The 27,890-nt window shown below is 34.0% G+C and overlaps 1 protein-coding gene across 2 annotated transcripts in view; it reads left to right on the forward strand.

Annotated features, from left to right (window-relative positions):
* Positions 1 to 9,165: 9,165 nt before the first annotated feature.
* Positions 9,166 to 27,890, forward strand: part of LOC149776938 (uncharacterized) — a 47,496-nt gene continuing 28,771 nt past the window's right edge. For both annotated transcript variants that reach the window (XM_089941657.1, XM_089941658.1), the window contains exons 1-2: positions 9,166 to 9,296; positions 15,124 to 15,223. The gene's annotated coding sequence lies outside the window, so the exon portion shown is untranslated. The remainder of the gene's footprint in view (positions 9,297 to 15,123; positions 15,224 to 27,890) is intronic.

A 27,890-nucleotide genomic window follows, 5' to 3' on the forward strand; every position in this document is an offset into this window, starting at 1 on the left:
ACTGCTATCTCACCTCTGTCTGCGTGGGTTCAAGTCTAGGATTCGGCTAATGTGGGTATGTGAGAAAGCTTGCCAGTAGCTTTTCGTGAGTCGGTGGTTCTTCCTGGGGTTTTCCTGTGTTATTTCTCCACCTATGCATAGAAAAATGGCGTTAAAGCCCACAACAGCAACAACAACAAAATAGCACACAAGTTCAGAAGTGAACCTAATCGTGCCTGACAAGAATCCTACGTTACTAAACGTAATATAATATAATATAAATCTCTTGCTAAGTCACAAACAAACATCGAAAATATTTGCATGATAAGTTGAAGCTACATGGAAAATATTTTAAAAAAAACTAAACGTGGTAGTACAATAGTGATAACTTCTACACAAGAAATTAATAACTTACATACCTCTACAGCTGAAGATATGCAAGTCCTTAAAGTAGATCGCTCATTGACAAGACGTTCCGTAATGTAAAGATTTTGACCCATGGTGAGGTATTTATACAAAGACGATGCCACAATACATCGTCTGTGTGCTGGAAGTATTTGATTCTTCCCATCGAAATCATTTTGCCCGTGTGGCATAGGATGAACCGAACTTACTATTTCGAAATGTTTGTGCAGTATGTATAAATCAGCCTCGGGTATCGTTGTACACAAAAAACGAAACCCGAGTACATTTAATAAATAAAAGGATTTATACAATTCCGTGACAATGGAGGTCTTTAGTTCACAATCCTAACAAATATATATATATATATATATATATATATATATATATATATATATATATATATATATATATATATATATATATATATATATATAAGCTTTGCTGATGATGAGAATGTTTTAGAAGATGAGAAAAAAATATACCAGGATGTCGAGGAGAAGACTGAAGATGCATTAGAGAGTGTAGCTAAGGTAAATTATTAGAATGTAAGATCTTTCATACATCATATAATGGTATTAATCATGTGTTTAGTCAGCTGCATAATTTACCTGGATAGCAGAAAAACGAAGATGCTGTGTAGCAAGGAAAGACAGTTGCACTCAAGGCTACGATAGGCAGCACTGAGCTATGGTTGTATCAAATTTCAAGCAAAACAGAAATTGAACTGTTTAGATTTCATTATTAAACTGTACAGTTATATATAACATGCATTTAAGCTGTGAACAAGAGTTATTTAAGTTTTTTTTACCCTTTTCCTTTTAGCTCAATTAGACTTTAAAGTGTGCTTAAACAAATAGAATTTTTCCTAGTACTTTTGACATTCTTTACAAATATAATGATATAGAAATGATCAAATTTAGCCCTGTAATCATTGCCCGAAGCAAAATAAAACGGTTCAGATTCTTCATCTGATATAAATCTAGGTTTTAACTTTTATAACTTAAATTATTATGAAACTTTTATTCATCTTTGCCTTTCATATCTCTTACATATTTTAATATCCACGGGAGTAAATTGAGTCTCTTGAAATATCTCATCCTTATTTTGATATTCAGAGACGTAAATTGTATCAGCTGAAATATTTTGTGCATCTTTGATATCCACAGAAATAAACTGTGTCACTTGAAATACAACATATACTGACTGATGCACTTGGTTATAAGTCAAGTCCAATAGAAAACAGCATAGACACAGCTCTACCATCACATAATGCACTGGCAGATCTGGGTCTCTGTGGTTTGTTAGGAGTATTAAGTAAAACAAATACCACATACTCAATCTGTTGGTACATTCTGTGACCACAGATCAGGATCTTTGATGTTTGTAGTTGGACTCGACTTATCAGCAAATATATGTGACTGATTTAATTGAGTTAAAGCAGAGATTATTTCATTTAATGTTGTTGTGTAAATATAAAATGAATCATATTTGCAAGGAAATTATTCTGCATCATCACGGTCATGTTATCCAAATTATGTATTGTTATGGTCATACTATCCGGAATCTGTATTAGTATAAACATGGTCACATTTTAGACTGGATTCTTCATAGACGTGATGATAACATTCTACGGTCCTCCCTGGTATCCCATGACCTGGCATCAGATCACCTCTGCATTATATGCCATCTTGACATATCAGTCCCCAACCCTCCACTTTTATCTGCTACTAAGAGAAATCTCCATATGATAAATAAAACCAAACTAATGCATGATATCCAAGCTAACCTAACAACTTGCTTACCTCCTACCGCAGAACAACTCGATAACTGCCTGCGTTCATTGCTTGACAAACATGCCCCAGCTACCAAGTGCCGAGTATCAATTTAAAAGTGTTCTCCATGGTATAGCAGTGTTAGGGGCCAGCTTCGCACTTCTAAAAGAGACCGCCGTAAAGCTGAGAGGCTTTGGCTTTCCACCAGACTCAATATTCATAAGCAAATCTATGAAGCCGCTAAGAAGAATGTTACAAATTTAGTCCATGCAGCGAAATCAGCCTACTATATTACTAAGATCATGGAAAGTTCCAGCTGCAAAGAGCTCTTCAAGATTACTAACAAGCTAATGTCAAGGAACAAATCTACACCACTTCCAACTACCTTCTCTCCAGTCGACCTTCCGGACATGTTTGCAAATTTCTTCCGTGACAAAGTACAAACCATTAGAGATAAGCTTGACACCACAATTTCAATTGACTCGTCGTCACCATACAGTTGGGATACAGGATTTGAGCGGCAACCATTAGCAGCATTTGAACCTGTCTCTATGGATTTCGTACGTACAATCCTGATGAAGAGTGCACCAAAGTCATGTGAACTTGATCCAGTTCAACATCACTGCTGCTTGAATGCTTAGATCCAGTACTGCCTTCACTAATTGATGTTATTAATACCTCTCTCTCATCCGGGGAATTCCCATCATTATTCAATACAGCCACTGTAAAGCCTCTGCTGAAGAAACCTACACTAGACCATAATTATTTAAAGAACTACCGCCCAGTTTCTAATCTCCCATGCATATAAAAAAAATCTTGGGAAAGTTTGTTCTATCCCAGCTTGTATCTCATCTAAATTCAAACAGTCTTTTTAGCAATGTACAATCTGCATATCACCCTTGCCACAGTACTGAAACTACTCTTCTAAAGGTAGTTAATGACATTCTCTCTGTATTGGATAGCGGAAAGATTACAGTCCTCACCCTCCTTGATTTGTCTGCAGCATTTGACACAATACACCATGATATATTACTTCACCGTCTCCAGCATGTATTTGGCATTCATGATACAGCCTTACTGTGGTTCAAGTCCTACTAGGTAAACAGGACACAAATTGTGTCTGCAAATGGAATACACTCCAGCCCAGTTGATATATGTTGTGGTGTTCCACAGGGGTCTGTTCTTGGACCTGTTCTTTTCATTCTGTACACTCGGTCGCTCTAAAGTGTCATAGATCATCATCCAGTGTCTCACCAATTGTACGCTGATGACACCCAAATATACAAATCTAGCCACCCAACTGAAGTTGATGCTACCATCCAAGGTGTAGAGAGGTGCATTCTGATGTGAAATCATCGATGACATGTGACAAGCTGCAGATGAATGATGATAAAACTGAGGCCATTCCGATCACAACATAAAGACTTTCTCATTCACATCCTTTACCTCAAACAATAAATATCAGCACCACCAACATTAAATTCACACAATCAGAACGAAACCTAGGTGTTATTCTGGACATTACTCTCACATTGCACCAACATGTCATAAACATATGCAAGGCTGCATATCTTGAGCTGAGATGCATCAACTCAGTTCGCAAATATCTTTCAGCTGATGCCACTAAAACGCTTGTGTGTTCATTAGTACTTTCAAGACTGGACTATTGTAACTCAATTCTGTCTGGTTCATCTCAATATCTGCTCCAGAAACTTCAAAAAGTTCAAAACACAGCTGCTCGGATCATACTTAGAGTACCCTGATCAGAGCACATCTCCCCGCTGCTAAGTACCCTACACTGGCTATCCATTCGATCCAGAATCAAACACAAAATTTGTTCTCTGTGCTACGTTTCACTGTCGGACTATAGTCCAACATGCCTATCTGACCTCACCTATGTGTACACACCAGCAAGATACTTACGCTCCTCTTCTGACAAAGTCATATGGACAGCATTCTTTTGCACACCAGGGCCCAGCAACGTGGAATGAATTGCCTACTGAACTTCGACACAATGACACAGTGATCACATTCAAGAGGGGTCTCAAAATTCACTTATTTCGACTGCAAGAACAAACTTAAAGACCTAATAATGTTTTCTACCTTAAATATTCTCAGTATGTTTTTTTTTAATGTTTTCTAATTTCATGGTGTTTGTTTTTGTAATCATATCATTATATGTTTTTTATCTTATAGGTGTTGTCTAATGTTGTAAAACGCTTATAGTTTCTAAAGATTAGGTGCTATACAAAGTCCTCATTATTATTATTATGATTATTATCCATTCTTGCCGTCTTCTTTCACTCAACGCCCTTTTGTCTTCGTGCTTCCTAAGCACCGGTATAATAAAAACTCTTTTGTCCAGATTTTTTATGTTGTTATTGCTATAACACATCCTAATTGTCATGTGTTTGAATTTCAACCACAAGAGAAATGGTAATTGTTGTGTGTTTGAATTCAACCAAGAACAAATATTAACTGCCATGTATTTGAATTTCGACCAAGAACAAATGGTAATTGTCATGTATTTAAATTTCAACCAAAGACAAATGGTAATTGTTACATGTTTGAATTTCAAACAAGGATAAATGGTAATTGTCAGGGCCGGCGCCAGACGATCTGGCGCCTTGGGCAAGGTTAGATTCTGGCCCCCCCCCCAGGGAAATATCAATTTCAAAATTTATAAACATAATGTACATTTGTCTTTTCATACCCAACAAACATATAAGACTGAATCTACCCGATTATTTGTCCCTGTATGAAATAAGCCAGGATAAAAAAAACGACCCTCAAGAAAACTGAAATTTATTTATTTTTCAAAACTGTTGTTGATTTGGAGAAATGCGCCCACTGAAATCTGAGCACCCTAGGAAGCTGCCTAGTTTGCCTATATGGTAGCACTGGCCCTGGTAATTGTCATGTGTTTGAATTTCAACCAAAGAAAAATGGTATATTATTGTGTGTTTGAATTCAACCAAGAACAAATATTAAACTGTCATTGTTTGAATTTTATCCAGGGACAAAAAATGGTAATTGTTACATGTTTAAATTTCAGCCAAAGAAAAATGGTAATTTTCATATGTTTGAATTTCAGCCAGAGACAAATGGTAATTGTCATATGTTTGAATTTCAACGAAAAACATATGGTAATTGTTGTCTGTTTAAATTTCAACCAGGATTAAATGTTAACTGTCATGTGTTTGAAATTTATCTGAGGACAAATGGTAATTGTCATGTAGTTTGAATTTCAAGCAAAGACATATGGAATTTTGAAACTGTGATATAATACCTTCTGTTTACTGTTCCAGCTTACCATATATTTTCACTTCCAAGTCCAAATGCAAACTGTACAGACCCAGATCTTTTGCAATGGCAGATCTGGGTCTATGTTGTTCACAGCTGGACTGAAGTTACAAACAAGCATATATGTGGTATATTGTGATCAGTGGTTGTGATGACTAATGTTACAAAAGGTACTAGAATTGATATCAAATTAAATTTTTATTTATACAGGAATGTTTTGTTTTTGCCTCAACAGATATTAAAAATAGTTATATATATATATATATATATATATATATATATATATATATATATATATATATATATATATATATATATATATATATATATATATATATAATAACAGATATTTAAGTGTTAGAAGAGTTTTTAAATTACACTTAAATTAGCTGGTGGCTACAGTTTTGTTCCTGTGATTCTTTAGTATGAGTCTGCAATGCCAGCTCTGGAATTCTACCTTTGCATTGGATTCTGAACTTAAATTATAGCTACACTCACACCAAATTTCTATGAACCTTCATTATTTTCAAAACCACCAATGCTATAGTTTTGAATTCCAAAATTGTTGGCTGTTACATTGTACTTTGAATGTTTATAAGTGAAGTTTCCCATGTTGTCCTTGATCAGATAAATGTCAATAACATTTTGAACTAATTACTTACTCCTGTCACCTGTAGCAACATCTGATGCAGTGGAGGCCTTTAATAGCTTACTTCTTTTATTAATCCTCTCAATTCTACTTACTATCAGTAAGCTCATTAGTCATATTCATGCCACCTGTCATTGCCAACCAACAATGAAATTTTACATTTTAATGTGACCTTTAGGCAACATGTTACGATTATTGCAGTCCTGTTTCTTTTAGATGTTCCCTAGACTAAATGAAGGCCCATGAAGTCATAGCTTAAGAGGTTCAACTGTATGTTGATTAGACATGACTCACATAAAATTGTATCCCTTTTCAAAATGTGAAAGGCACATAGACTTGTCTACTGAACTGAAAGAAAATCAGAATTGTACAAATGTGCAGTGTTATAAATGCACCACAAGAACTATGAAGAAGGTAAAGCAGCAAGCCTCCAAGAAATCATGTACAATAATGAAGAAATCAAATACTTAGAAGTGACATTCAGCTGCATCTATGGCAGCACACATTTAAATCTAGTTTATTAGAGACAATAGATACACACATTTAAATCTAGTTTATTGGAAACAAAACAACACATGTCAGTTTCAAATTAAAAAACTCCGCTAATGTACACATTTGCTGTTATAATGAACTCATTTTCTAAAGCAAAATGATCAAAAGCTGTAGTTTGCATTACAAAAACATATGTTAAGATTTGTTCATTGAAACAATGCCAGCAACTTACAACTGTATATTAAGAGAACACAATTTCTGTCATCATGCTGATCAAAGTCTGTTTCTTTGCTTATCTGTCTGTCCATAGTTATATATATGTATCTGTTAATTTATATAATATTTTGACATATTTTGACAATAGTAATAACTGTCAATATTCTTATGATTTATAATTAATTGCTGTTGAAATCACTGAAGTGTAAAAATAAGATATTGTTCTAGTTGTAGAGATTACAATGATATCAAATAAGTATTGCCACCTCTAACCTAATTACATGTAGTGAATGACTCAGCACAGTCAGTGAATCCAAACTTTACTTGGAATTTTATGGATTTTAACCTAATTTTATATTGATAATACTTCAGAAGTGTTCTTCTTTCATTGTTGCCATTTGGAGAATTTATGACCCTTGATTGCCCATCCTCCTACTTTCATTTCTGCAGCTAAACTTTACAAAGGATTAATGGATTTCAACCATTGTTGGCATGTAGCTTTATGTTATTGAAATATAAATGACTTTGACTTCCAGTATTCAGCCACATCATTTACAGGATTTACCTGTCCTCCTGACATTGGTTTCATTAGCATAAAGGTTTTGCATTGCTTTAGAAAGACCCTTCGAGTTCAGCCAGTTTTGTCATACATCTTTATAAATAGTGAGATCTTGAATGAGTTGAATTTCCAGCATTCCACATCATTATTTAAAAGAGTTATGACCCATTATTGCCTGTCATTCTGACTTTGATTTTAATGGCACTGCTTCATGTTGATTGGATTTCCAGCTTTCCACATCATCATTTAGAAGAGTTATGGTCCCTAAATGCCCATTCTCCTAATGATGTTTCACAACATAAATTAATCTGGTTAATGCCCTGCCAGCAGATTGTAATGAGTAATGCCCTTTGTGATGCACACATAACTAATAACTCCAATTTTTTTAATATAAACATATTTGTAATAACACTCTGCAGTGGGCAATATTATCAAATAAAAATTTCACAATTGTAAACTTTTGCTATCCACTTGTTTCTTGTGTAATATGTGAGAAGAAGAAGAAAACTGGGAACATAACTGTTTCGCAGTTGTAGATAAAAGATGACATCGGAAGGATAGAAAATGTTCTTATATTTAACCAGAAATCCAGGAGCAACATTACTTTTCGACTGAACATTTCATTTAAGTAATACCATGTTATTTACTGATTTTGTAGCAACCGAAGTTTTACAGTAGATACAAAACAACAAATGATATGATGGACACTTATACATCAGTCAATGTCTAAACGCTAATAAAATATCTGATACAGTCCAAAGCTTTTATTATGCTATATTTATGTATTACTTGGCTTGGGCAACTTTACAGACACCACAGACACATATTTGCTGCCAAATATCATTGTTAGAATAAACAGGATAGACTCTGTTCTTTTGGCACATGTATAACACCAGGCATCAGTTTACTTCATTTATCAAAATTTCATCTTGAAAACATATTTATGTTTTTTAAGCTATGATAGAACAATACTGGGATTTTTTCATGCAGTATGAAAAAGGTTTAAAAATGACATTATATTATTTAAATTGTACACTATTGATTCTTGCTGTTCTTGAGAAACAAAAGTTGAAATTTCCTAAAATATGAGAAACACCATGTAATTTCATAAGGGTAAAACAAGGCTCAGTAAAGGTGAATTCAATGTACAATGGAGTTATTTTAAGCTCTGGTGTCTGTTCTGTGAAAACTGTATAAATTTTAAATCTTAAATTGAGGGATGTGTTTAAGATGTTAAATGAAACTGCAATCTGTTCTGTCTGTCTATTCATGAGTACCAGTAAATGCAGACTATTTAAGGAAGCTATGCAATGCTGTAGAACTCAACAGTTGTTATGCATGAGTAAATACAGTCTATTTTAGGAAGCAGTGCAATGGGACAAAAAACTATAACAGTTGATTGGCTCAGGCATCTAGCTTTTATTTCTACACCTGCACTGTTTGCAGCAGGGACCTCTTCTCTCTCTGTCTCTGTCTCTGTCTCTCTCTCTCTCTGTATTCAAAGGCGTTTGTTAGCACAGATGAGTACAGAAAACTTAAAATAAAGAAGTGAAACTTGATAGGCATGTTTGTATGCATATATAGATGACAATAAAACAACTCATTTTCTAATATTCCTCCTTTGTATTATTTTATGATATTATGGTAATGCTTTTATTTTATCCAGTTTTTTTTAAATCAGCATTTGGATAGACATTGTGAGCACATGCAGGCAAAAATACAAAAGCACGTACAGTAGAAACAAATATGACTGTGATTATATCATGATTCACTATGGTCACTTAGAGTTTACATTTGCCTTAAGTTTACAGGTCAGAACTGACACAGATTTTGAGAAGATGCGATAGCTTGTTGTAGAGGATATATGCAGATCCAGGGCATATGAATCATCATATGAAACCAGCATGAAGAAATAGCAAAGGTCAGTAGTCAAAAGGAGGTAATTCCTTACATATTGGGATTATGGATAGGAATGACTTTAAATTCTCATGTATGTCATAGGACTTTCTTACAGGGTGCAAAGTTGCACTTACTGTCAAACCATTTTAGAGTGGTGTTATTTTGATCACTCTCAACCATCCTTCTGTCCAGTCTGTACATCCCAGGAACATAATTTTGCAAAAGGTATTCAATATTGACAAATTTTTATATAAATTCTGACATGATTTTCTAAAATGGGTAGGGGTGTTGGTAGGATTTGGAATGTATCCGATTCTGACTACAACAAAAATCTCTCTTTTCTTCAGGTTCAGTTTTATTATATGACACTTGAAGGAATTTCAACTTTTAAATGATTTATACAAAAATCGCAGGAAATAAGGAGTTTAAAGATAGGCTTCAAAACTTCTTTGCTGTCCTTCATAATTGAAGCAAAACCTGATGATTTTAAATTCCTTCTAGTAGTTTTAGAAGAAAAGGAAATGTTCCAGGCAGAAAATTTGGATGCCCTTCTGCAGCTCATTGAGCCATTACAAACGGAAAGAGACTTCAGACCCATCAAGTTAATAATGATGGAAAGGAAGAAAAGATTGGAGAGGACATCATCAATAGCATGTAGGACCATCTTTATGGAATTTTAAATAAATACAATCTGTGAAAAGTAATTACCAAACTGCTTCAACAATTAATGACCAGTGAGCAGGAAGAGAGATGTCGTTCCCTGAGAAACATGGGTAATTATCGCCTCAGTGAAAGATATTTACACCACCTTGTTGACACTGATCACTGGGCCAGAATGACGGAAGAACAATGGGATAAAAAAAAATAACAAGATTTCTCACTGACTGCGGTAAAGACCATCCAGATATAATGTACTCAATAGATGGCAGCAGAACTGCAACCAGAACTCCTTCTGCAGGTCGGAAGCCAAACCAGATTCGAAGAAAGCGGGCAGAAAGGTCTTGAACACCATCCAGTAAGCCAAGTATGAAATGCAAACTGTAAAGTGCAGTCTGTATAAAGTAATTATATAGCCACACCAGGTGCCGACTGTCATCACATGATATGATACTCAGATGAATTTTAGCTAATATTCGGACAAAATATCAACAAAATATGGTGCATGGACACTCGTGAAAAAGAATAAAATTAAAAACATCACTACCATTAATAATGACGTCTGAAGAAAAAAGAAAATTTAAAACCAAAACAAGAATAAAAAAATAAAAACGAGAGACAATATTTTACATAAATACTCGTGTTTAAATTAAAAATATGTATGCCATTTTGAAAGAAATCTACAAAATAAAGATTTTAGAAGAATTTTTCGCATTATATTTTCAAATTATATTCTGGGTGGTTGCACTAGCATTAATATAACTTCCATAGCAAACTAAATGGAAAATTTGTTTTTAACTTTTTGTCTAGAACATCTCAGTTTTACTTAAACTTGGCTGGAATATTGTTAGGACATGCAATATCAAAATTACTCTCTTAGCAGCCAGGTGGGAAAGCTATTTTTGACTTTTCTCTAAAATAGGTACATGTATGTCTTTAACTGCAATCATGTGAAAAAATCTATTTTTAACCACTAGTGTTTAGTTCTTACCAATGGTCTAGTGAGCTCATGATGGAGCCTTTTATCCATTGTCCATTAAACATCATGCATTTTTTGTCATCCATTCATCAACACTTGCTTGTGAAAACTAAATGCTTCATTTCTGATCAGATTTGGTATGTAAGCTTACATGATCAAGAAATCAGTTGAGTTTGATTATGAGTGACATCCAGACGTCTGATAGACTGAGCTTGTGAACACACTAGAGGCCATATTTCTGATCTGATTTGGTATTTAACTTTACCTTAATACCACAGATGAATTTGGTTTATGAGCAACATCCATGCATATTATTATGGCAGTTTGTAATCTGATTGGTTGAGCCTGTGAACACTTTAGACTCAGGCAGTATTTCTGATCAGTCATTTTGATCATTTGTTATTTAAGCTTATATCATCAGGATTTTTGCTGAGTTTTTTTATGAATGGGAGATTAATGATGTGATGTTGCATCTGATGGTTTCAGTTTGTGAGCAGCCTATAGGCCATATTTCTGCTCAATTTGACTAAATTTAGTTTGTAAACTTATATCATTGTGATCTCATATATTTATGATTACGTATGGCACCCACAGATATTAATTAGTTGTTCATGCATAGGATTATCTGATCTTCTGAATCCTCTGGGGGATATGTTTCTGATCAGATTTAGTTTTTAAGATCAAATCGGAAAGAGAAGGTCTGGAGAAGAAACAGATCTGCGACTGTTGAGGTGATATGTCTGATTAGATCTTGAATTGATTTTGGTACGTAAGATCATAAAGATTTTGGGTGAGTTAAATTATGAGTGATATCCATGCATATTTGTATCTGATTGAAAGAGATTGTGAGGACGTTTTTCTGATTTGGTCAGATTTGGTATGTATGCTTATGTTGATCTTAGATATGTATGATTATGAGTGACATCCATCCAATATTAATGATATTATTTTGAATCTGATTGGCTGATCTGTTGAATATTCAAGAGACCATATTTCTGATCAGAACTTGATTTTGTATGTGAGCTTCTATCATCAAGATTTCAGATGAGTTTGATTATTAATGAAATCAAAGCATATCAGCAAAAATCTAGGCTGATCCAATGGTGGGAATCCTACCCACATTCTTCTGGTTAGGAGTCCAGCGCTTCAAACAAGCAGTTCCCTTGGCTGGAGATCTCAGTTGTTTCCAAGTCTTGACAATCCCAGAAGTGATCAAAGAATTTTTTTTAGACACAGGCCCAAAGCTAGTGACTTAAAAAATCACAAGTTTTGACTCAAATTCCACGAGCCCTGATTCCAATTTCCATATGTCCAAAATTTTTTCTTTTTTAATATTATTTGTCATACAACATTGCAATTACTACACTGCAAATATGAAAAGTAAAACCAAATCATATTAAATTGTCTTGTATGTTTATTTGGAGCTCAAAATATGTCACATAAAGCAGTTTCCTCCAGGTCCCGAGGTCAGCCATTGTCTTGATTTATACAGTCGCTGTTTACACTTTTGAAGTTGTTCGAAAGTGCCTCTTAATATGTTTCAGCAGTATTTCATTACACTAGTGTAAGCTTGAACAAGAGACAGCTGAAAATTAAACTTTAACTTGAAACATCTTGCACAAAGCAATTGCAATTTACATAAGGAAAACCATTAAAAAAAATCAAAATACTTACTCAATGTTTATGCCTTGCCAAAATCATTTTTAGTCTGTCATTCCTTTTTATCTCAACTCCACCAAAGTACTGCTGATTATTATTCAAGGACTCAAAAGCAAACATGACCACATTTGATCCCATTATAATTTATAGTACCTAAAACATCCTGCATTTGGCCTATACTTTTTAAAATGCAACAATAAAGTAATCACTGAACAGCTTTTCGTGCATACATGCTAGCCATAATCCCTTTATGCGGCCACACATCATTGCATTGGTTACACAATTGTTAGAACAGTTCTGGTACCCACTAGACTGGTTCTGGCTGGTTTCTGTACTGCACATAAATATCATAACCTGTAGATTCTGAATCACATGTATCATCAAGCCACAAAGTTTTCAGCTTTTAATAGAAGTTTGAAGTAGACCATCTTCAGAAGGGTAAAGGCATAGTTGGGGATAAAATATTTATAATTTCTAGTTATTCAGCACCTTGAAAATAAATTTGTGCAATTCATCAGTGTGGTCAAATTAGTTTTTTTGGCAAGCCTGATGGGTACCTCACATAGAATACTGGGGTGGGGGGACCTGATCTGATATTAGTGGGTCCCAGGAGTCAGGCTATCAGATTTGTTTTAGCACTGCTCAGGAATCCATGCTGACTGCACAGATTTAACTCTCATTATGTGGTCATTTAGCTTATGTACTTTTAACAATTTCAAAGTTAAGAACCTAGAAAGGAGATACATAACACAAGCATTAATAGACAATGTAGTATATATTCTAAGATTTTCTTTCCCTCAACAGTTTCAATATGCATGTGAATTTTCATTCACAGCTTGACACCTGTCAACTGTTCAGAAGCAATATCAGACCCACTTGGGCCTCTTGTTATAAAATTTGGTAGGAATGTTTCTTAAAACATGCTCAAATCAAAATCAGTGATGAGTATTATGCCTACTTTGTCGTAATACTTTACTTAGCATGCTACTTTGGTAGCAACACAATATAAACCATAAGTATTATACATGTTGTGATATAGGGATCATGACAGAGACTCCTATTTTGTTTGTTTGTCTTTGCCTGTAGTGCCTCATTTTTATTGAGTGTATTGATCCCTCACCTGTCAAATGGAAGCCTTTTTGTGAACTGAAGATCAGCATGTGCATATGGAAGATAGATACTTCAAAATTTAGGTTATGGATGTGGTACTATGATTAAATGATCATGGTTGGGTATTTGTCAATGTGAAAATTTTACCTAATCACTCACAAAGTAAATAAAGTCCAAAGGACTTTATGTAAACCTTGTGAGTGATTAGGTAAAATTTACACATCGATAAATACCCAACCATGATCATTTAATCCTTATGATTACAATTTACTAACTTTCTAACATCAGATCAGCAGATTTAATCAACAAAACATTCACTTTTGTGTACAGGAAAGTTTTCTTTCATTAGCCTCTTAATTGGGATAAAATACATAACCCTATCTTCGCTAGCTAAGATTCATTGATTCTTTATACAGTGATATGGGGTAGAATGTCATAGTGGGTCATGCCAGTGATATATTGTTATGATCATTATTTTAATATTAAAAAAATGGTTCTTGCGGTTAAACCAGGAATATTCCCTTTTTTTTTCGAAAATTACGCTTGTTATGGCACATGTTGCTATAGCAACATGATTATTTCCTACACATTTCAATCTTTCAAAAGCAAAATCAGGTCCATTTTTAGTGATATCCCTTGGTTGACATATGACCCTGACCTTTAATAACCGCTGCTGTAATCTGTTGTTGAGGTGAAATGCAATAATTTCTGAAGATTGGCTTCTAAAGCCTGCCATATGCCTTTGGCAAAAGGGGTGAGTGTTGGAGTGCAGAAATGTCTGTGCAATTACATTGTTTTAACTTCTAATGGTCTTTTTTAATCTGTGGCTTGTCATTTTTTATTGGTAATCACAGGAGTGGGTTGGTGGGATCTTGTTGTTATTATGAAGGTGTAAGGCGTTGATATAGATAAAACTTCACGATTCAGATGATCTGGAAACAGGGAAACAAAAGTAGTTTGCAGAATTTATTGATGTGTAAAAAAATCCAGATCTGAGTATCACATGACTGTTTACATCCAATCAAAACATAGAAAATGCAGTCAATTCATAAAAAATGGAATTATTAGTGCATAAATCAGAGCCAACTGCAAACTACATAGACCCAGATCTACCAGCATATTATTCAATGGCAGATCAGGATCTATGTCATTTGCAGATGGACCTTTAACGTATAAGTGAATCATGTTTACTGGTATATGTTATTTTGCTACAGATTTGTACTTTTTCATGCGTGTGTTCATGGTGAACTTTGAGAAATAATTTACAATCGAAATGTTTGAATTAGTTGAACTTAACTCTTTTGATAAGTGAACATGGGAGTTAAGATAGATGTTTTAAAAAAATTTATCCAAGAAAAATCCAATCAGTCCAATCAGTTTTAATTTATAGAACATTAACTTCCAAATATAAATCCATCTTACTGTAGATACCTTTCATTGGCAGTTGATGATTGCAACTTTACAGTTATAGCAGTGGAACCTGTTGGAATGGGAAACATGTTGGCCAAAATATACAGTCTAATAAATGGAGCCACTGAGAAAAAGTAAGATTCCATACCTCCAGAATCTTCACGTACTGTTCTTGATTCCTTAGATTCTCTGCCATCAATAAAGGGCAACTACTTGGTTATATTTGGAGTGATCGGTAGAACAAGCAGCATAGATTCTGATATTCTGGTGCATTATGCAACAGCAGATCAAGGTGTATGTTATTTGCAGTTAAACTTGACTTATAAGTGAGTATCTAGAGTAAATTAGCCATGTGTTACTAAGGAATTTTGAGATTGTATCTTTAGTAAAAGTATCTTAAAAATTTTTATACCATCCATGCCATCTGGACAAATTTATAGTTATTAGCTAAACTGCTCAAAGATCAAAATAACTTAATTATTATGTCCTTTCATCCCTCTTCCAGCATGCATCCATCCATCTGTAATCACTACTGCTCCTAAACTACATAAAGGATTACCTGGAATCTTTACACACAACATTCATCCTAAGGTTTAGTTTTTCATGAATGAAAATGACCCATTTGGACAGGCAATATGGCATCTTGAAAATCTTGTCTTACAGATGGTGATATCAGCATGGAGTTTTCATTAAAAGACTTGCTTTGTTTTTTAAACATTTTTTATTGCATATATTAGTTTGTAAGACTACTTGTGTTTGGTTGATTTTAATAAAAATGGTGCTGATACAGTATTGATATGATTACCAGTGTTCATCTTAAAAATCTTGTTATTCTGCCACTCCACCTGAACAGATAGTTTCATTAACATAGAGCTTACGCTCTTTGTCTTTTTATGATGTTTTGTTTGTCCTTATTTGAAGTGCATATGGTTACTATATAATGACCATACACACTACATACATACATGCCAACCATTACACTTTTGGCGTAATCATTACGCTTTTTTTCACTAAGTTACACCTTACGCGTAAATGTATTTGGATTACGTGTTTTTGGTGTATCCCACTCCCCAAAAAATTAATAATTTGTTTTCTCATTTTTATTAAGATCCCTTTAATCTTTCAGACTGTATTCTAGAAAAGATGACTTTTACATAACTACAACATAAGAGTACGCTTGTCCATAGACTTGCATGCACTTTCCTAACAGTATTATGTTCTATTTATAGCATCTGCCCTATTTCCAAGAAATATGCTGGTTTCTACTTTCAAACTTTTGACCTCGGTTTCTATTTATAGCAGCTGTATGGCTTAGTTAGGAGAGAACAGACTGGTTTTCTAATTTATAATCTTTGCTCGCAGAGTCTTTGTTCTAATTCATATCTGGTACAGAATCAGTCTGTAGGTATTTGGAGCTAAAAGTTGAGTCAGATTTATTCTAGTCAGTGTGTTATAATGTTAGTGAAAAAATGTTTTTCAAATGATTTCACAGATGGATTAGAAAAAGACGAAAAACCGATTCAAAGATGAATACATGAATTACACAATACAGCATTGCATTCTAGGGCAGCTTCACGTCCATTGCAGGCTGTGTGGAAAAGATTTTAATATTGGTCTTGGTGGTAAAACCAAGAAACCTTGAATTAGCTCATTTTACTCCAGTACTGAGGTAACTTCTTTTTTACAGGAGAACTAAATTGTGGACACAAATTTTATAAATGTAGAGGCTACCCCTAGCAGTAGAAGACTATGTTGGTCCTTTGTTCAAATAGATGTTTTCTGATACCAAAATTGCAGAAAATATGCATGTGCAAGAACAAAATCATCTAATATTGTTAGGTGTTTAGCTGAAGATAATTAACTTAAAATTGCAGAAGCCATGGAAATTGGGCCATCTAGTATTGCAACAGACAGGAGCAGTGATTATGATGACAAAACGTTTTGCCCAATCTGTGTAAGAGACTTTGACAATGAAAAGGGCAAAGTCAGTGCTCTTCTCTCATTACCAGACTTAACAGTAGATTCCACCAGAGAAAACTTTTTTTATTTGCTTAATAATGCTTTGAATAAACATAAGTTGGCAGAACTGTATGGGATTTTCAGCTGATAATGCATCAGTGATGACTGGAATTCATAAAGGAGTTGCATTCTGTATTTTGAAAAATGTCTCCATCAGTGTACATATCAGGTTGTCCATGTCATATGATGCACCTTGCTGCAGGAAAGACTGCTGATAAATTAGGAGAACTCCTGAAGTATCAAGTTGGCATTCTAACTGTGACAATGTACTTCATGTGGACAGTGTTGATGTGCAATGGCACCTTCCCAGCTAAAAGACCCAGTAACTGGAATATATATATTTCCACTTGTTTGTCAGGTTATGAAAAGAATAATATTGATTCTTTACCATTCTAATGCTCACTCAGAGAGATTGTTCAGTATTGTTAACAAAAATAAAACTGAATTCAGATCTAGGTTCTGTCACCCAGCACTTACTGCTCTACTGGTGTGCAAAACATTAATTATCTCAGCTGGTACAAAGTGTTTTGAAATGCAATATGAGAGTCTGTTACTTTTTAAAGCTCAGATATAAAAAATTGAAGCAGTAATTGATGTTAAAAGACCAGAGGGGTAAATAAATCATTTTGTATATATGCTCATTGAATTTTATTATGTTATATGTGGATTTACTCTTTTTGTCCACTTGGATTACGCTTTTTCCTTGCCAGGGGTTGGCATGTATGCACATATTCTATTCATATGCTATTATGCTAGCTATATATGAGTCATAGAAGCACTTGTGAATTATTTATAATATGTCACTGGATCTAGCACAGTGGATAATCGTTAATTTAAACAGTCAGTACTTTGGGATTATGTGAATATATTCAAGGACTTGAACATTTAATTAATTTCATCTGATTATGTGAAACTTTCCAGGACTTTAGTGATATTCTACATTCTCGTGATTTCATTGAATTAAAACATATTAAGAACTATTAAATTCAGTGGTGTTATCACAATAGCACGTAAGTACTTTAGAAGCTTCGTTTGGAATTCCTTTGAATTGTTTCCGGATTAGTGAGAAATTGATAGTACAATTTAGTATCACATTCTAGGAATTTGTATACCATAAGTTATTTTAATTCTTTCACTTTGTTTGATTTTATATTTTGGAAAACTTTAATGCTTGTTTGGTTTTACCTGGCCTTGTTACTTAAAAGTTTACGCCCCTAGATGTAACAATACATACATGTTGTCATAAAATTATGGCCATTGTGGCCATTTTGAAAATCTTGCAACTATTTATCCTGAACAGATGGTCATATCTCCATGGGGTTTTCACTTAATACTTCTTATGGTATGTAGTTGATCCTGAATTGAAATGGCTGCCAATCAGATGTGGATAGAGTTGTATGACCAAGCATGCCAGGATTTAGAATGTCATGGATAGCAAATGATAGAAATGTGGGAACATGAGTGATAAGTGTTTCAAAACCAATGTAGAATTTATATGTATCTTTGCTGTCATGGTGGCAATCTTGAAAATGTTGTTTCAATACTCTTTAATGGATGGTTGTCTTAACATGGGGATTTTATTCAAATACTTCTCACTATACGTAGTTAGTCCTAAATGAACATGATGCTGATGTGACCTCTCAGAATTGTGAACAATCTTGTTACAGCTACTAATACTTCTCCAGAATGACCATTTTCTGTTTTAATTCCATAATTGCAATATAAAATACATGTTCTTATATTAAAATAATGCTGATCCAACCTCAAATGGCTGCCTTAATGGCTATTCTGAAAATCATTATATGGCTATTTCTCTTGAATGGATAGTCAGCTTGACATTAGGTTTTCTCTTAAACACTTTAACAATATGAAGTTGGTTATGAGTGAAAATAGTGCTCATCTGACCTTCAACCTGGCACCATAGTGACCATCAAAAAAATCTGGTATCACTACTCTTGTATGAATATTGACATTGACATGTGTTTGTTTGTTTTTTTTTAAATTGCAATATATATATTATGGTAATTATCTAATTATGCACATGTTGAGAAATCTTCATGCTCCCACATTTTTATGAGTTTTTGCCTTTTTGTATGTTACAGATTATTGTGAATGTAACTGCTCTCATAGTTATACATGTTGCCCGGTCATTGCACTTGCACTATCAGAAGAGTTATGAATTTGACTTTGAAAAAATCTTCATCATCGGGGTAGGGAGTGAGATGAGGTAGAGAGAGTGGTATATTTTTATGTTAGCAAATTGCTGACCATTCCTCCAATTGTATTTCCTCTTCTGTTTAGGTTGAAATTCCAATTTGAATTAGGTTGAAATTCCAGTTTGATTTCCACTTACTGCAGCTTCCACACCTTCTTTAAATCCCCAGTGGGATGGGGCGTTAATGACAGTAAAACAACACAAAAGTTAGTTATTTGCAGAGATTTACCCAGATGACTGGTGAAACTGGTTCAGCTGTTCTGGAACAGAAAGTGGAAATAGGTTTCCATAAGTAGTATTGATGAGTGGGATATTGCAGCCAAAACTCTATTTTGTATTAGGACGACAGCATAATTCTTACCTTCCCAGACCCCCCGTGTTAGTCTAAACAAAATATGAAAACAACTTTGTTGAGGCAACAGTGTAGATTTCATTATTGATTTACCACATGAGGATCTATCATTGAATCATCATCGTCATCAGACAAAATAGAGTTTGGCTTACAAACACCCACTACTGCAGTTTATATTATATTTGTTCACACAAAATTTTATTATACCTAACATTCACATAAAATTTACTGTAGTAACCAATCTAAAAAAATCCACCTTGCTAAAGTCAACATCAGACATTTTATATCCTAATGCAAATGTATTGATCCGATCAGAGGAGTATCTTTTATCATCAAAATTAATCAAACCAGATTTTATAACATCAGTTTCAGTTTTATGACAATTTGATCTTATTACCATCTTCTAAACATAACCAGAAAATCTGTCTATTGCAGCCTTATAATTATCGAATCCTGTCACCTTACCAGTTACATTTCTTTTGACTCCTTTGGCTTGTATTTTAACTTTATTATCAGCTAATTTTAGACAGTACATTTTACTACGCAATCTGATAAACTCTAAGATAGGAAACAAATTTCCTTAAATTTTTCTAATACTTTTTATTATCATCACAGTGAAATCCACTGTTTTTGGGATAATCTGAAAGATCAAACAGCTCTTGGTTGTCATAAAAGTCTTCATAAATAGCATCAGATTTTATCTTATACATGAGCGAGTCAGTATCTGTAAATATTGGCTCTACATTAGGCCACTTATCTTTAACAAAATCGTAATGAAATTGGTACATCAGCATCTTTGATATTTCAAGTAGTGCCATTCCAACATAAACGGGCTTGTTTAACTTTAAGTTTGTCTTTCTTCGCTGAATGGCTACCAAGTTTTCATTAAATATTTTCATATCGACAAAATCATCAGATGCTACAAGTTTATTTCGACGTTCCATGTTATTGACGATCTCAATATTGATTCACTTTCTGGGATTTTCCATGGTCTTGCCAAATTCTGTTTTTGCAGCTGCTCATCATGCTGTGTTTGAGTTAATATAACCTTTTCATCCACGGTGATTGATTAAATTTTTAGCACACTATGAACTTTTCTTAGAACAAGTCCATGATCGACTGCTTGCTTTTTGTAATGCAAAACATATCTCCATTTGTCAAGCAGATTAGGAACTAATTTTTGAACAACAGATTTACCCTTTGAATAATTTCTCTGTTCATCAGATAATAAACTGATATTTATTATTAGCCCTGGCATATTTTTTTTTGTTATGATGCTTTTTCCACCAGGAATTCCCTGCTTGATGAAACAGAACATATCTGGGTCTGTTATCAGTTCTAGCTTTATTTTGCTTTGTTTCAGTAATAAGTCTCAGCTTAATCTGGGTGCCAAATAATATGAAGCTGGGTCAAGTCCGTAGTTATCAGCACTGACATTTCAGAAATTTTCTGATGTATCTGCGAGCAACAATACATCTGTGATAAGATATAAATCATTTTAATCTCCTAAGTGTTTGCAGCCGAACGAGTCCCATATCGATTTAGCATAAGCATAATCATCATCACTAATGCTCTCAAGATTTAACAGAGAATAAAACTTATCTTTGTCAGGTAAACTTGTTTCATCAAATTTATGCCAGTTATCAAGATACTCATAAGGAAAAATTTCCTTTCATGTCAATAAACTGCCAGCACTTTCACCGAAATGTTCTGTCAAATTATCAAACTTACCTCAGCCTTTTACAAGCTCGTCTAGTGATGCTGCTATAAACTGCAGACTATCAATAAATCTTATCTTGCCTAGTGTCACTGACATATACTTTTCAGTGTTATTTGGGATGCACTTTATGTTTATCATTGTTGTTACTTTTTAGGCAGTTTATTATACCTTTATTACTAAATGCTTCATCTACAATATAAGGCATCATATCCTCAGAAATTGTGAAAAACAACAGGAACGAAATCTGGTGCAGTATATTTTAAATTACATTTGTTATGTGCTGGACTGTGATACTTTACAGTAATATAGGAGTGACCTTTTACTTGATTTGCAGTAAAAGTGCCCCCTCACAAATATGGCATATTTCTGCTGTGGCAAATTCTTGTTTTATTGTTAGAGGTTTCATTTTTTTTATCTTAGTAACATCAGGATAAAATCAGTTTCATTGATAAGGTTCTTCATAAGCCAAACAGCAGGATTTGCGCCATGATAAATCTTTATTGATTTTGATAGACGTTTATCAGCAGCACAGACAACTTTATACACTACTTTGCAAGGAATATGTTTTTAAATTTTTCTTGTAGAAGATTTATCAGGGTTATTTTCTGCTCCTAGCACTGGAAGTAATAGACTCAAAATCTGCATAAATTATAAAAGGCACTTTCATCTTATGTCTGTAATTTGTAAATTGTAATATTTTTTCATCTTCACCAGGCATAGATATCCACTGTACATTAGAGCTGTATTCAAGATGTTGATTGAGAACCATCTGTGATTTATAGCCATGCAAGCCTTTGAAACAGAAATATTTCTTTTTCTTACGCTTGTTATACTAGCCTCTGACTAGCCTGTTAAAGTTCTTGATCCACGCATAATGATTTTTGTAAAACAATAAATTTATTGTTCTTTGTGATGCACGATCATTGATATATCTTGGATATAGCTTTTGTTCATCATCGACACCAAATACATTAATACCTCCTGTTAACAGCTGTTTATTTTGTTTTTCAAACTGTGGAATTTGATATTCAGAAACAGGAAAGACAATCCTGGTAAAGTTTAGATTGTTAACTTGACTAATATAATTCAGTACTCGATAGGGATGATCTCATGCAGGAAATAATGCTGATAATACTGCCCATTGGAAACATTTTTTATCATAATTTTTACATTAATACAACATTTTGAGTTTTTTATTTTATTTGGCAGCTAGACATATGAGCTACCTCACAGTGAATTATATTTCATAGTGTGAAATAGTATTTCTGTTATTTTATCAAATTTCCAGCCCAATCCTGGTGCTGTGTACTTATCGATTTTTTTTCCATATTTCCTGAAATATTTAATCAGACATTAAATCTATCCCAGTTAAAATTCAATGAGATTTTGATGTGATATAAGGATTAGCCAATTCCTTGCATTGCTGAGCAGCATGCTGCTCTGATGTAGGCATCTGATTGATGAGCCTATCAACTTGCTGCTGTGATCCCAGAGATTTATTTAGCTTAGAAAGCTGAACATGAAACTGAACTATAATCTTTAGACCCTTGTGCATAGGAAGCTCAGATTTAATTGTTGGCAGAAGCTGATGATATAAATTTTTAGCAGAGAAATTTGCTAGCATACGTTTATCATCAAATCTCCAGTTGTTATCAAACCCCAAAAATACAGTTTCATTTACTTGGTTGATATCCTTCCATCAAGAATAAACATCTCTTTGCGATAGCACTGAATTTCAGCGTCCTATATCTTTAGTTTTATATTTCTCTGATAGTGCGATATGAAAATGTCAGTTAGAAAACAAATTGCTACTATTATAACATGAACAGAATTATGGTTAGTGAAATTAAACCAACGGTTAGCGAGGAGGAGATATTCTCTGTTCATCAGAAGTACAACTGCTATGCAGGAAACATGCTTGGAGTGGTGATTAATCTTTTAACTAAAGTTTCATTTGGGATTAGAACTCCAGCTGGTTATAGGATAAAAGTGAAATCGGAGGATGATGCTTAATATACCAAGATGTTTATCAAGGACTTTATTTACACTGTTTTATGATGATATTCCAACGGAGATGCGAGTCTATCAGGTACATGGAAGTGTAACAGACAATAACATCGCCATCCTGTCATTACAAGATGAACTGCAACATCATCCTGTTTTTGAGCTGTACGAGGCCAAAGACAGAGGTATGATAAAATATATTAAAACAAAGAAAGTTTTATGAATAATAATGGTTACTTGAGTGTAGGTGTTAGAAGAAGTAATACTAATCAAGTTAAATATTGTTATAGGTTCGTGTTTGAGGTATTTAATGGTTTGATTCCTAGTGGCTTAGTTATTGACCAAAGACCAACCGATAACAATTTGGAGAACTTGGACCTTGTTACACAACAAGAGAAAACTAGACAAGGAAAAGTAAGGTTTAATCTTAAACAACCTGTAAGACGTGTTACTTCAACTATTATTTAAACTAAATAAGAAATTTCATTTTCTTCTATAACAGCAGCTTCAAAGTATTTTAGTGTTCATTCACAATCAATCAGATTTGTTGGAGATGGCATTACAAAATCGGCCTTCTCAAAAACGTGATGTCAAAACCTTCTTTCAAAGCGAATCACCTGCTATTTAAAATGTTTGCGATGTCACTATTTGTCAAGCAGTAATTGAGATATTTATTTAAGTGAGATATTTATTTAAGGTTTCTTTGTTGTATTCGACAAAGATCTTTCCATGTCGAAGTATATCATCAAGTTCTATGCTGGTGAGCAAGATCAACATATTCTTTTCTCTTTTTGCCTTGAGCTACGACATTAACATGACCACAGAACATATTTCTTACAGCCTCTTCTAGTTGATAGAATTTACAACATTACCTTGAGTAGCAAATCTATTCATATTTGATAATTAACATAAAATTACAGTTTGTTCACATATCAATTTTCATAATATTTCTTTGATCTTCCCTTGTCAAACAGCAGTGAACCCATTTCATGAACATCTCTGTCATATCGAACAAATATTTTTATATATTTCTCAAGTTCTGATACTTAAGAGATCTGTCAGTAACACATCAAACTGAGAGTAAGGATTGTATTCAGTGATAAAATTCAGATACTTTTTTTCTGTTTTTTGATTACTCATAAACAGCTTGACAGTGTCGAATAAGAAGATCCTATTAGCTCTTATGATTCTTCTTATTTCATCTGGGATTTTATTACAGTAATTAAATAAATATCTTATGTATAAGATGTCGTAAACAAATTTCTTGTTCGCATAAAGGTCAGCGTTTTACTCTGATATTGATTGTGATACAGAACATCAGGATTCTTTGAATTCCAATACTATCAACAGTCATGCAAAACCTCACTGCTAGAAATCTTAAATACTGCAGTGCATAAGGATTCGTAGGATCAGAGTTTTACACTCTGAATTAGATCTAAAAATGTATTTGTTTCCTGTCATTGAGGATAATTTTGCAGATGAGCCAGGTATAGTACATCAAGATGAACATGTTTACATCACAGCAAAATCACAATATAATGTAAAATATCACCTCACTAAAAAGGTTAAAAAGTTTAATTTTACTGTCTCAGAACATCAGATATTCTGGGAGTTGTTAAAGCTGTATATGAATCATGGACAGTTAGAAGTTTATGGCTGTCAAAAAATTATAAAATTTAATTTACTGTTTTTTAAGTTTTTTAACCTGATGGGAGAGTGTGAGCACTCCGCTTTACACTCCATGAGAAGATAACATTTGATTTTATATCATTGTTTAGGCCAGTGAAATTAAGTCTGTCATTTTGAAATACGAAAAAATTTATAGTGACTGGATCAAAGATTTTTTATTTCAGTAGTTGGTATCCAGCTAGTAGAACTGTCTCCATAACCTCTCCTTTTGACCAAACTTCTCTTACTTTTTCTTGTTATTACTTTCTCAATGATGCATAAATCCTTGTTTGTCCGCTGCAGCTCCTGATTTTAAAAACGTCTGGTAATTTCTTCTCCCCAAAAACTCCGCTCCATGATCGGTCCATACTTTATTTGGTTTTCTTTCTGTGTTGATTATAATACCTCACATTGCATTAGTTATAGTGTCTCCAGTTTTATCTGCAGCAGGTACACTAAACGCATATTGCTAAAAATATCAACTTCATCAGATACCTTTTGTTGTCATTGTGCTGTGAAATATTTGACATATCAGCGAGATCTATTGCCCATATGTCATCAGCTGAATTTGTGATAACCCTTCATCAAGCAGACTTTAGTTTTTTAGGTTTGTGAAGTTCATGTGCTTGAGTACTCTGCACTCCATTGTCATAAAGTACATTTTTACCAAGCCGGGGCTTTCCAAGCCCGAGATAATATTTTGCTCCAGTGATACCTTGTACTAGCTTACGATCAGTTCACTCTCTTATTCCACTAGGTTTGATATTATTTAGCTCATCAAGCATAATACAGTCACAACCAGATTTATCATTTTTGTTGACACAGTAACTTATGTCATGATTCATTGCGATTCATCAACCTGATTATACGGTTCGTGACCTGGGATTCGATTATCATTTTCATCAAGTTTATCGAGCGGATTCCAAGGCCCTGTGTACTTGCGAAAAGGCAGTATCCATCCTTTACTGGGTTTCAGTAATTTACCAATTAACTTGTGAATATATAGGCTGGATCTGATTACAGCTCATTGATTACAACACTAACTATAAGTTACTGTTTAAATTTGCTCTGTACAGAGGTTGTAGTCAGCTTTACATTTTCATGATTTGCTTTGCATTTTTGTTATAATTTAATCGTTGACTAAAATAGTATCAGGAATTCTTTGCATCCCCTGATCTCCAGGTATTAGCAAATCACGTTTAAGAAACATGCATTTTTTCCTGCCACAGATATCACATATACTTTTCAGCATTAGTCTGTTATTTTTAGTGGTTTTCGTGGTTTCGTTTGTATTTTCCATTTTACTTCTGCACTTAAGGCATTACGTGGTCATTTTTATATTTGCTTGTTAGATAAAATTGCAATTTTGTCATTTTCCAGGCTTTTCCTCTAGCTGACTGTGCCATTTTGCTTGATAAACATTACATAGTAATATCCACAGGATAGCTGAAGTTGATTAGAAGAGTAATTGATTTTTTTTTGTACTTGGACAACAGCACGTACTGTTTGATAATATCACTTGGAGGTAGACCAAACGAATCAAAATAGATGTTTTTATAAAGTGCTACCCAATGCATACCAGATCCATCATTGAAATTTTGAGTATTTATAGCACAGTTTTGATTTGTCAGTAGAGATCATCGCTCTCCAGGTCAAAGTGATTGGACCGCTGGTGGTCTGAGCTCATCTTTAGAAAATAGTCCTTGTAATCTGCTGATATCTTTCAGTTTATCTAAAATCTTTCAGTGTCTGGTACCAGGTAGCATTAGTCCTCTCATATGTCCTATCCCCAGCAGATTGGGAAGTAGACTTAAAGCTATTCCTGCTAGCAATGGACCTATGAATCCACCTTGGACTGCTTTCCGGTTCTTCTTTGCTGTTCTCTTTTTCTTAGTAGTTTTACGTTTCGTTGCTGTTTTTTGTTTCCCAGGCATTTTTTTATTATATTGGTTAATCACTAGATTACTATTTGATTCCATCACCGGACACAGCTTTTTTGGTCTCCCTGTTCATCTCCCCTGAAGCAGCAGCTATCCTCAGCATGCCTAGTACTGGTAATAATTTGAGTGGTGCCATTTTTGCAATAATTGCTAGTGTAGGTCCCAGAAATCCTCCATGGATCGGTTGCGATCTGGCCATTGCAGTAACTTGCACTGTTGATAACCTTAAGATAAAATGTTTCTGCAGTCATATTTTATTCATTTGCCACTGTGTTAGCATTAGTTTTGCTGGCAGAACGCCAGCACTCGGCGTTCAAAAATCTATCTTCAGTGAAACAGACTGTTGTTTAATAATAGCTTGTGTTAATGTTTTAACTTGTACCGGTCGGCGATAAGTTCACTTCATGTATAATATATTTCATTTTATATCATCTTTCTTTTGTCTGATAAAGTTTATACCACAGTCATTCTGCCGCTTGTCAGGTAATCAGTTCATTCTGACGCTTGTTAGGGGAGCAATGCATTCCACTGCCTGCTGAAAAATGCAGAGCATTTCAAGTGCAAAGCACCTGCTAGTCATTCTTGCTAGAAAATCAATACATTCTACTGCCTGCTGGAAAATTATACTGCTCACATTTAGACTTGGACAGTCATTCTACCTTTTCTAGAATCTGTCATTAAGAATCTATCAGATACATTTAGCGCATAAACATAATAATTAACAACTGGCATTTGTCCAAGTGTCCATATAACTTCTATATCTGACATTGATCCAATAGTTCGTTCGCTATGCTTACTGACATCAAAGTGAAATATTGCATAAAGTGTTCTAAACTCTTCAATTGAAATTTGAGATCTGCTATCAGCATCTTGATATATTTGC

The sequence above is a fragment of the Sinohyriopsis cumingii genome, chromosome 18 (assembly GCF_028554795.1).
Source record: "Sinohyriopsis cumingii isolate HCF-2022 chromosome 18, ASM2855479v2, whole genome shotgun sequence".
NCBI classification, from domain to species: domain Eukaryota; kingdom Metazoa; phylum Mollusca; class Bivalvia; order Unionida; family Unionidae; genus Sinohyriopsis; species Sinohyriopsis cumingii.